The following is a 12,170-nucleotide window of genomic DNA, read 5'->3' on the forward strand; positions in this document are numbered from 1 at the left end:
CCCCACAAACTACTGCTTGCGATCTTATATATGACAACACTCGTAACATGGGACCCTATCCAAGGGACCATAAATAATTTAAAGTGAAGGCGGGGCTATGTGACCCACCTACCTGAGCTTTATTAGGCCCTAGGGATCCCATACCCCTGGGCCATTACAAGACATAAAGGGGGAGGGGACTGCACAGCTCCACTCCTTGAGTCTTGTTAGGACCTGGGGACCCAACCTCCCAGGGCCACTCATTTTGGTAAAGTGAGGGAGGACTGCGCAGCCTCCCCACCCGAGCCTTGTTAGGCCCTGTGGACCCTATCTCCTGGGCCAATATTAAAATAAAGGGAAGGGAGGCTTCATTGCCCACTTCCACAAGCCTCCTTTGGGCTTGGCAGCCCCCCCGTCCAAGCCTCTTTAGGTCCTGGGGACCCGTGCATCCAGGGCCTATGTTAAAAGGGAAGGGGGAACATGTAGCCCCACTCCCTGAGCCTCAAAAGGCACAAAGGATCCCACTCTCAGGCTGAAATTGTACAAAATGGGGAGGGGGCCACATAGCTCCGACATCTCGAGCCTCTAAAGGCCCCAGGGACATCCCCCCAGAGCAAGAGTATTTAAAATGGGGAGTGGAGCCATGTAGACTCTTTTGGATTAGAGGGGAGGTGAGGTTCCTTTGTGGCTGAGTCACCCACATGGCTAATGACACACCCACACAGACATTCACACACTCACTCACACTCAGACACTCACTCAGACACTCACGCACCCATTCACAGACCCACTTAGACACTCATGTACCCACTTACAGATCCACTCAGACATTCTAGCACTCAATCACAGACCCTCTCAGACATTCATGCACTCACTCACAGATGCACTCAGAGATTAATGTACCCACTCATAGACCCACTCACAGACTCCCACACACACTCACAGACCCACTCACAGACTCATGCACCCCATCACAGACCCACCCACAGACTCATGCACTCATTCAGAGACCCACTCAGACTCAAGCACCCCCTCAACAGACCCACTCAGAGACTTATGCACCCACTCACAGACCCACTCAGGCTCATGCAGCCACTAACAGACCAATTCAGAGACTCTTGCAACCACTCAACAGACCCACTCAGAGACTCAAGCACCCATTCACAGATCCACTCACACACCAGTTGGCAACTGTCGGCCCAATCCTCCAGGCTCACTAGCAGCACCTCACCAAAACCCAACTGAGAAAGGTGATTTGGGGCAGCCTTGCATGGACATTGAAGGCTCCTCAGGGACATTATGCTGGAAACAAGTTGTACCCTTTTCTCTCCACATAAAAATCTCTTACACACACATAGACAAGAAAGGAGATGCAGAACAGTTTTCAATACATTTATTGAAAAGACTGCAATCTGGGATAAAATGTATGAGTGCAATGATTAGGATAATGTGGAATAACAAAATCAGGATCATGAAAATTAGAGATGTAAGTATAGAGAACCACAACATATTGTCATAACATGAGAATACAATTCCTACCTAAAAGCCTAATTTCTAACTCCTGAGTTAAAGCATGGCAAATCTGTCTGTACAGTGTCCATGAGAAGCATACCCCATCCACGTTACCTTGGTACAAGGTCAGGCTACCAGTCTCCAGATCAGGATCCATGGAGGCAAAAAGGCTGTGGTCGGTTGAAAACTGGCATGCAATATGGATGGAAATTCTTGTTGGAACCCCAACTAATGCCCTTTTTTCCTACAAGATGTTTTATAGGGGACATGTTTATGTTCTTGTACAGAAGCCTGACATAAGTTTGTACCTAAGTGCTGGAATGTTTACTCAGTCTTGGGGCCGGCAACACAAAATATTATTCTATGTGCCTCACATTCCCTTCTTGTGATTCTGAGGAAAAGAACATGATGCAAAGTATGTCATCTATAGCACTGATAATGACGCTTTTGCAGAATAGCTACTGATAATGAAATTAAAACAAAACCACTAAAGGTATTAGAAAAACAAAACTAATAAAACCAACAGAGCACGGCAACTGGGTAAAAGGGCACAGGTTGAAAGCTATTACTGTGCCCAAGTGACTAACTAAAATGGACCCTTGATAAATTGCCCTGGGAGGTGGTGGTCCCCGGGGCTACGAGTGGGCCATGAGGTCCCATGTTGGTCCCAAGGGGTTAAAAACGGTCTACAGGACCCCATCTATTATTATAAATGTATCTTCCCCCAGGGAGGTGGTGGTCCCTTGGGTGCAGGGGGTACGCAGCTCCTGCATATTTTTGCACCATCGCCCCTGGGAGGTGGTTGTACCAAGGGCTAGTATAAGCAAGCCCTAGGAGGGGGCCTGTGTGCCCTCCTCCTGTTTTAAACCACCAATGCCCCCGGGACCTGCCCCACCCAGGGGCGAACGAAAAGAAACGGGTGGATGCCGAGTCCCAAAATGGCTGTCAACACTTTCTTGCTGAAGTATTAGCCGCCAATCAGATATCAGCAAAGGAACAGTTGAATCTGTGGAGGATCTGCCGCCCTATATATATATATATATATTTTTTTTTTTTTAACTCTGATATCTCAAAAACTGCTGAGCGACTTTCCACCAAATCACAAAGAAACATGCTTTCTGGACCAAGAGCTAGCTTTCTGCCAAATCTTGTATAATTCTTTCTATTGGTTTGGGCTCAAGTCGTGTTTAAAATCCCTTAGGGGAAAACACATAGGGAAAACGTGTTTTGGGACCCCCTCTTTTTCTCGATCCCTGCTGACCAGATCACCCTGAAACTTTCAAGGCAGCAGTTGAAACAACTGTTGTATTAGGTTTGAAAATTTTGTGAAGATGTTTCAATCGGCACCAAAGTTACTGGCAAAACAAAACACACTCTTGCTTTGGAAACTAGGTCCTAACTATAACTACCAACTGATGACCGCCACTAGGTAGTATATATATATATATACATACATATATCTGTCCAGTAGAAGGCGTTTTGCCGAAACGCGTTGACAGACATCACACTCAGGACTCTGTGTTACCTGTATAAGAAAATAAATTCATGAACTAAATACGAGCGCATTGGATTTAATCGATTTCGAGATTTGGGAGATACTTGATGGGATCGGTGCAGCAGTCAGATGGCTATCAGTCCATCTGTTGAAGAAATATATATATATAAATATATATATATATATATATTTATTTACTATTTGAATATCTCATTCATGCAGGTTCCTCGATTTTCACCCGTGAGAAATCTATTTCACAAAGGTGAATGAAACTGAAGCACTAAATCTCCAGACTCTGAAATACAGCTGCTGCATGACTCATTTCGCTAGTTCTTATACATCTGAAACAAATATATCAATGCATTCAAAGTCCTCTGATATGGCAGGCTTTGGTTGGTGATATAGTTATTTCCCCGATTTCATAAACATTTTTATATGACAAACTGTATTCCATTTTTCAGGTATAACATACAATGATTTCTCCTGTAGGAAAAATATAATGGCAACAAATAACTAGCATCTGGCACTGCAGTCGAAAAGACTATAATTTTGCACATACATAATGTAAGCGCGGATACATTTGTCAAAGGAATGTGGGTACCTGTAGGATTTCTTGTTTCCTGATACAGTAGGAGTGTGGCTTTGTTGGCAGCCCTCGCAGTTAAATATCTACAGAAATAATGCAAAGTATTTAGACAATGAGGTTTCCACCCTGCTTTTGTAGGCTTACTTTCCTTTATGCTTTCATTGATTGGCATATCATAGAGCAACATTCCTGCGCCCAACCTCTGGCCTTATAACAGTAGCATCAGTTGTTAACTTCTGCTGTTGGTTGCCAGCAAAGGAACGTATTGTTTGCAACCAGTGCTCATTTTACCAGTGGCGCAGGCGGCCGTCCCTATCCAGTCCTGAAAATGTCTGTGGTTGCATTTCCTTTTGCCAATGATGCCGAGGTCCATGTTGAATATGCAGTGCCAATGTGCCTTGGACTGCTGCTGTGTTTGAGCAGGGTGCCTTAGCATACAGCATGGGCACAGATACTACTGTGCAGTACAAGTGAAGTATTGTGCAGCCTGCCCTGGTAGTCTCCATTTACTTGCCACCTGTCTGAGTCGCTGGTATCCCCTGAGTATTGTGTCTGGCCCTGAGCTAAGTGCTGCCTATTGTGTCCGACCCTGAGCTAAGTGCTGCCTATTGTGTCCGACCCTGAGCTAAGTGCTGCCTATTGTGTCCGACCCTGAGCTAAGTGCTGCCTATTATGTCTGGCCCTGAGCTAAGTGCTGCAGAGAGACCAGTTTTGGTGCAGTGGCATGATGGACTCCTGGCAGAGTTGACCCTGCCGGTGGATTAAGTCCATTTTGAGCTAAGACTGCACACTGAGCTGCCCAGTACCAATAGACAGTTCCAATGTCTATCTTACAGAGGCTCAAACTGTTCCTGAGCTGCACACAGGCAACACAGCAGACTGCACAGAAGGGACTAGGGAGGGGTCCGCACTCCGAGCAGTCACAGGATATGCTGAAGTGATCCTCTTTGTATGGAAAGACTGACCATTCTCACTCATGCCTCCATTCGTGCTCTGCTGTCATCAAATATAACCTGCCATAAGAACAAGGAAATGCTGTCTGGCCTATTGCCCGAACGGAGGAGCCACCCCTGTGTGTACCTACAGCACTGAAGGGGCTTTCCTTGCCTACAAATTAAGTAAAAGAAACATCTGCTCTGACGAGGCATCACCAGGGACCGTAAGCTACTGTTCTCTGATCTGTGAAATTTAGAATAGAGTTATAAAACACGGGTTTTAAAAGTATGGCGCATGTGACTTCTTAAATACTTCTGGGGATTTTTAAATAAATCTTTGCAATGGTGACACATTTTGAATTCTGCGCTTATTATATAGATAAATAATGCATCTTAAATCCAATACACACAAAATTAAACACCATTGTAGTCTACATTTTCTTCACAAAAGCTTTGATGTTATAATTACGTGTATTTTCTAGAAGTGGAAATTTACTTGTGATAAATGTCTACGATTAAACTTTTGTTCCTATTTTTGCCTACTGTGAAATGAGAACATAATTTTTTTGCGTGCTTCTCACTTTCTGGTACATTATTTCATGCCTCTATTTCTTTTTTCTCAACCTCAGGAACTAATGCACCTAACACTGCTGATGGGCTACTTAAAAATAATTCAAATGTTGAAGGAAGAGATCAACATGTCTGTGGGCCTCTTCCTTTCTTAATATTTTCAAACCCTCGGAGAGTCAACCTATTGACCCAACGAGATGTGGTGGCCTGAGAAAGGAGAGAGCGCAGTGGTCAAGATGAGAGACGCAAGAAAGAAGGCCTATATGTGAAAGAGGTGGAAGGAATGTCAAAAAGAAAAAAAAATGAAAGACAGCAGGGAAGAAGGGAGAGAAGAGAGCCACCCAAAATACATCAGGGGAGAGAAGGCACACCTGGTCTGATGGAGAGCGAGGTAGCTGTGAAAAGTGGAGAACAAAAGCAGAAATGGAGAGGTGGGAAACAAAACAGCTGATAAAGGGTAGAGAGAAAAACGAGCAGAGTAGAGGTAAAGAGAAGAAAGAGCTGACAAGGACTAAAGTAGACTGTAAAGAGCTAAGTTTGATGGGAGGAAAGGGAGCAGGACATGGACAGAAGGGTCGAAGAGTGAATAAAATGAAGATGAGAGACAAAAAAAATGATAAATGGAGGGACAGAGGTGACAGACCATGGGAGCACAATGGAAGGAGAGAAGGATTACATAGGAATGAGAATGCACAGTGGAGCAAGGACAGGGGAGAGTTGCTTGGGATGGCAGCCGTAGCCAATAGGACTCCTCGCCTCAATTAATCAATCGTCACAATAGTAGGAGTGCCAGGGGGCTTCTGCAGACACGGCAATACATGCATGCCAGCCGTAAAGGATCTCTATTATTGGGGTGTGAGCTTAGTATGAGGGAAGCTTGCTTGTCTGATTCTGGCCTTGTTCTCTTTTGAACTACCAAAACGTCCAAAATACACAACAGAACTGTAGAAAGCGACTGCTGGCAGAAAGTATTTGCTCACAAATACAAGCTTTCTACTGAGAGCTTAATATTTTGCAAGGTGGACCATACTTGTATTTGTGTGCATTTATGTCTAGTTGAAAATACTGTTCACTGTGCTATTACTGTTCTAAGCGCTATACCATGAAGTGTAAAGATTTTTATGACTGACAGTATGAGAAAGTAGCCTCTTTCCAGCCTGGTCACCCCCACTTTTGGCCTGTTTGTGAGTGTGTGTCAGTTTGTTTTTACTGTGTCACTAGGATCCTGCTAGCCAGGACCCCAGTGCTCATAGATAAAAAAACAATATGTCAGTGTGTTTTGCCTGTCTCACTGGGATCCTGCTAGCCAGGACCCCAGTGCTCATAGTTTGTGGCCTAATGTGTGTGTCTGTATGGTGCTTGACTGTGTCACTGAGCTCTGCTTATCAGAACCTCAGTGCTTATGCTCTCTCTGCTTTTAAATTTGTCAATGTAGGCTAGTGACTTCATTTACCAATTTCAATTGGCACACTACACCCCCCTTATAAGTCCTTAGTATATGGTACCTAGGTACCCAGGGCATTTGGGTTCCAGGAGATCCCTATGGGCTGCAGCATTTCTTTTGCCACCCATAGGGAGCTCAGACAAACCATTACACAGAACTGCCATTGCAGCCTGCGTGAAATAGTGCACACATTATTTCACAGCCATTTTCACTGCATTTAAGTCACCTATATGTCTAACATTCACTTGCTGAAGGTTAGGTGCAAAGTTACTAAGTGTGAGGCCACCCTTGCACTAGCAGAGGTGCCTCCACATAGTTCAGGGCCATTTCCCGGGACTTTGTGAGTGTGGGGATGCCTTTTCACGTGTGCACTACATATAGGTCAATACCTATAAGTAGCTTCACAATGGTAACTCCGAATATGGCCATGTAACATGTCTAAGATCATGGAATTGTCCCCCCATTCCAAATCTGGTGTTGAGGAGCCAATTCCATGCATCCTGGGGGCTCTACTATGGACCCCCAGTACTGCCAAACCAGCTCTCTGAGGCTTACACTGCAGCTACAGCTGCTGCCACCTCGCAGACAGGGTTCTGCCCTCCTGGGGTCTGGGCAGTCCAGTCCCAGGAAGGCAGATTAAAGCATTTTCTCTGAGAGCAGGGTGTTACACCCTCTCCCTTTGGAAATAGGTGTTACAGGCTGGGGAGGTGTAGCTTCCCCCAGCCTCTGGAAATGCTTTGAAGGGCACAGATGATGCCCTCCTGGCATAAACCAGTCTCCACCAGTTCAGGGACCCCTTCTCCCCTCCTCTGGCACAAAACTGGACAAAGGAAAGGGGAGTGACCACTCCTCTGTCCATCACCACCCCAGGGGTGGTGCCCAGAGCTTCTCCAGTGTGTCCCAGACTTCAGCCATCTTGCTTTGCAAGGTGTAGGGGCACTCTGGAGGGCTCTGGGTGGCCAGTGCCAGCAGGTGACGTCAGAAACCCCCCCTGATAGGTCCATACCTGATAAGGTAGCTAATCCCCACTTTTAGGGCTATTTAGGGTCTCTCCTGTGGGTTTGCTTCAGATTCTGCTTGCAAGTTTACTTCAGGAATCCTCTGCAACTACTTCATCATCCTCTGACCTTGTCTCAACCGCAGCCTGCTCCAGGAACCACTGTAACAGAAACAAAGTATCCACAAGGGATACTTTTCCTCTGCAACTTCAGCTCCAGCCAGCAACTGCAACAGTTTCCACAGTGTGCATGCTCTGAGGACTCCCTGTCTTCATCCTGCACCAGAAGGATCGTAGAAATCTTCTGTGGGGTGACTGAGTCACTCCCCTGCTCCAGCAGGCACCTTCCAAGACGACGACTGGTACCGTTGGACTCCTCTCACAGCAACAAGCGTGCTCCTAAGGACATAGAGGTTGGACCCCATCGCCAGAGACTGTCCTGTGGTCCTGCTGATGCAATTTGGAGGAGGTAAGACCTTGCCTTCCCTGAGAGCGATGGTACCCCTGTGTACTGCGTCTTCTTCACCTCCTGTGCACTATTTGCAAAATTTCTTAGTGCGCAGCCTGGCCCAGGTCCCCGGCACTCCATCCTGCAACGCACAACTCGCTGAGTTGTTCTCCGGTGGCTTGGGACCTTTCTTTGTTGTGCTGCACCAACTGCGTTTTGCACCGACTTTGTCCCCATGTCCTGGGACTCCCGTGGTTGCTGTTTGGCATCCAGAGGGCTCTCTAAATTGCTGAGAGCCCCCGCTTCCCCTTCACTGTTGAGTTGAGGCCCCCAGGTCCCTCCTGGGTCCAGCCAGCACCATTTTGACGCAAAACGCCGTTCTGTCATAACCAAGACTTGTTGGCGACTTCCAACACGAAATCACATCTGCATCCATCTTCACATCCTTTGCATCATGCAGGAACCCGCTGGCATCTTCCTAGGGTGCATTCCTGCAGTCTTCGACTAACTGAGGACTCTTCTTTTGCACCCTCTTCTGGGTTGGAAGGGGCTCCTGTCCTTCCTGGAACTTCTTCCGACTTCTGGGCTTGGTCCCCTTCTTTTGCAGGTCGTCAGGTCCAGGAATCCCGCAGTTGTTGTTTGCAGACTTGGTTGGTTACTGCAAAATCCCAACCACGAGGTGTAGTGTGGCCCAAGGAAACTTGCAGTACTTTACTCCTGCTTTTCTGGGCTCTGTGGTGGGGTAATTTACTTACCTTTACTGTACTCTTACCCTCCCAGCAATTCTGCACACACTACACTTGTCTAGGGGGGAATACGTGATACGCATTCCAATTTCTTAGAATATGGTTTGTGTTGCCCCTAGACCTATTTTCTCCCATTGCAATCTAGAGCATTTCCTATTGCTTACATTGTTGAATGACTATTTACTTGTCTAATTGTGGTGTCTAGTGTATATATTGTGTATAATACTTACCTCCAGAAGGAGTATTTTCTCTAATATATTTTGGTACTGTGTCACCCAAATAAATACCTTTATTTTTGGTAACACTGAGTATTGTCTTTACTTGTGTATAAGTTCTTTGTAACTATAAGTGGTATTGCATGAGCTTTGCATGTCTCTTAGTTCAGAAAAGCTGCTCTGCTATAACTACCTCTATCAGCCTAAGCTACTAGAACACTACTACTTCACTAACAAGGGATAACTGGACCTGGTATAAGGTATAATACCCAAGGTACCCACTACAAACCAGGCCAGCCTCCTACAGACAGTGAGCTGTAAAATTCACAATTTAAATCTGTTTCTTTTTTTAAAATTCTTGCGCAGCTCTTTTTCACTTTGGCTCGCTCACAGCACTCACACATTTTTATCAGGTATACACTTTCCACCCCACTGTATTTAAAACCAGGGAGGACTGGTAAAAAGGATTTTACAACATTAAATTCCGAATACACGTGGAATGCTTTGTTACAATGTGAGGGAGATGGAGTAGAATTCACTCAATATATATCCAATTCAGGGGTATCATTTTCTGTGAGCCTACATCCGCCACTTTACTCCTGGCATGTCGAAATGGGCTCCATAGAGGGCACAGCAATGAAGTCAAAACCTAGCAACAGGCATTTTGTGGAAGTAGCTAAGTGGTTCATTTTGAATCACAGTTTATGAAATAAATTGACATTAAAATGAAGAATTACAGGTTGTTGTGAAGAATGATTCATTGGAAATTCTACAACTTTGCTAATGTAACAGGCCATTGGAGTTAAAACATAACTTGTCCCACACAACAAAATGATATTGTACGACAAAACACCAACAATGCCTTAAATAGCAAAAAGCAGCTAACTGCCATTAATTTCACTCGTAAATTAATCATGTATGTCCTAAACACCAATGTTCTTTTCTTAGAACAACTCAACTTGCCACAGTTGGCTGCTGGAACTGACCGTTTTACAGCCATAGAGTTAAGCAGGAGGGAACCCTGATTTCCATCCGTATTCCTGCACCGTATTTCTCAGTAAAATCCGGAGAACTGGCTGGGGAATATTTTTATATTCCTATAGCCACCTAACAGCTCCTGGTGGACAGGAAAGTTCTAACATGGGAAGCCAAGACAAGGGAGGGGCACAGGCTTCCAGAGACAAGCGTGGAGTATTCTGTCTTCCTAGTGGATACCAGTTAAAACAAGCATTTGCAATCCAATGGATCTCACGTTTGCTTGAGTTAGAGCAATTAGCATTGTACATTCCTAACTGGCCTTTTCTTTCCACATAAAAAAGAGCCACGGCCACCATGAGCATGAGCGGAAAGGAGACACATAAAATGAAAAAGAAGTTCACTCGCAGTCAAAAGTATCAGCAAATGTGCAATTATCCATGTAATAGGGTCGATGGCCAAGGCAGTAACAAAACTGCCCCAAGGAGGGGCAAACATAAAGCATTTACCAATGATAAAGGACTTTTGAAAGGTAAGCCCATGAATGATTGGTAGTGATGGGTGTGCAGTGGGCCTGGTTAAAAGTCCACAGATTACAACACGTCAGAGCGCTTACGCGCTCGATTTAAAAACAAGTATTTGCAACGCAATAGGTCTTGCATTTGCTTGAGTTAGAGCTTTTGGAATTGTGAATTCATAACTGGTTTTTTCTTGCCACATAAATTGGTGAACCCTGCCTCATAATTGTCATCTTTTCCTGCCATATAATTCCAGTGGCCATGCATGTAACTAAACCACCTCCATTTACCTTTTTCCTCTAACTGCAGCAAAAAATGAAAATTTAGCTAAATTTACCATTTAGCATCCTAATCAAAATCTGACATGCTGATTTCAATCGAATACCGCTTTCACCACCCCACCATCAGAGTTACCGGCTGGCTAACACAATTCCACAAAAAAAGACACAAGACAGCCACAGAGGAGTAACGAGAGAAATAAACTTGAAGGGTCACCCAAACATATCAATGGTGTTGAAACAGTCATAGTGTAATAAGGATGTTAAGTTGGCCTAAATTATAATAAAGAGAGATTATTAAAACATATGCAATTATCACATAAACCTTTATCAGGAATAAACATTTGGCATTAGACTGTAACGCTCAAAACAGCCCATTGAGGGCACCATACCAAAAATATCATTTGTAACAAACATGGTCATGTAACCATATTGTTAGCCCCAAGAGGGGATAACGCCATGAAAAAAATATAGGAGAAAGTAATGCAGTGTAATCATATACTTAGTCCGTGGAGGGCATTTTCAGGGCTAGCAGAACTACTGCAATGATATAATGAACAAGGCCTTTAAAAAAGAAACTTCTCACAGCTGTAAAAACAAAAGTTGTAGACATGAGATAGCTTAAAAGACACTGAGTGGTGGGAGTGGTTTATTATTTTGGGGTCCCAACTAACTTAGTGTGGGGACCCAGAGATAATGTAGACAGGAAGAACAATTTGAAGGAGGTCCCAGTGCCCTAGGACCACCACAGGCTGAGTTATGAGCAATAATGTTTTCTAAAAGTAATGCCCTGCAAAGCATTATGGGGCAAGTTTTCATGCCACAAATATAATAGTATGTTGACTGTAATGCTTAGAACAGCCCCTAATGTACACCACAGTAAAAGTAGCAATTGAAAAACAATTTGGTCATGTAACCATAGTGCCGGTCCTTAGAGAGCATAACCATGTGAAAAAGAATGGGAGAAAGTAATTAATTTTAACTATATATTTAGCCCCTAGAGGGCTTAGTACATTACACATTTTCAAGGCTATCAGAACTATTACAATGATATTACAAACAAGTCCCATGAAACATAACTTCTCCCAGCTGTAAAACAAAAGTTCCAGCCACAAGAAAGCTTAAAAATATAAATGGTGTTAGTGGTATTATTTTGTAGTGCCCACTAACATATTGTGGGGACCGAGAGATGATGTAGACAGAAAGAGCACTTTGTGGTCAATGTTTTGAAGGTGGTCCCATTGTTCTGAAACCACCACAGGCTGAGTTATAAGCAAACATGTTTTGTAAAAGTAACCCCACAGATGATGTAGACAGAAAGATCTTGTTGTTGTGAATGTTTTGGTGGTAGTCCCATTGTCCTAAGACCATCACAGAGCAAACATGTTTTGAAAAAGAATGCTTGCAAAGCATTATAGGATGAATTTCCTGAGTGCAGTGAATATTGCAGTATTGGCTCTCCTGCTATGCCA

This window comes from Pleurodeles waltl, chromosome 12 (genome assembly GCF_031143425.1).
Source record: "Pleurodeles waltl isolate 20211129_DDA chromosome 12, aPleWal1.hap1.20221129, whole genome shotgun sequence".
NCBI classification, from domain to species: domain Eukaryota; kingdom Metazoa; phylum Chordata; class Amphibia; order Caudata; family Salamandridae; genus Pleurodeles; species Pleurodeles waltl.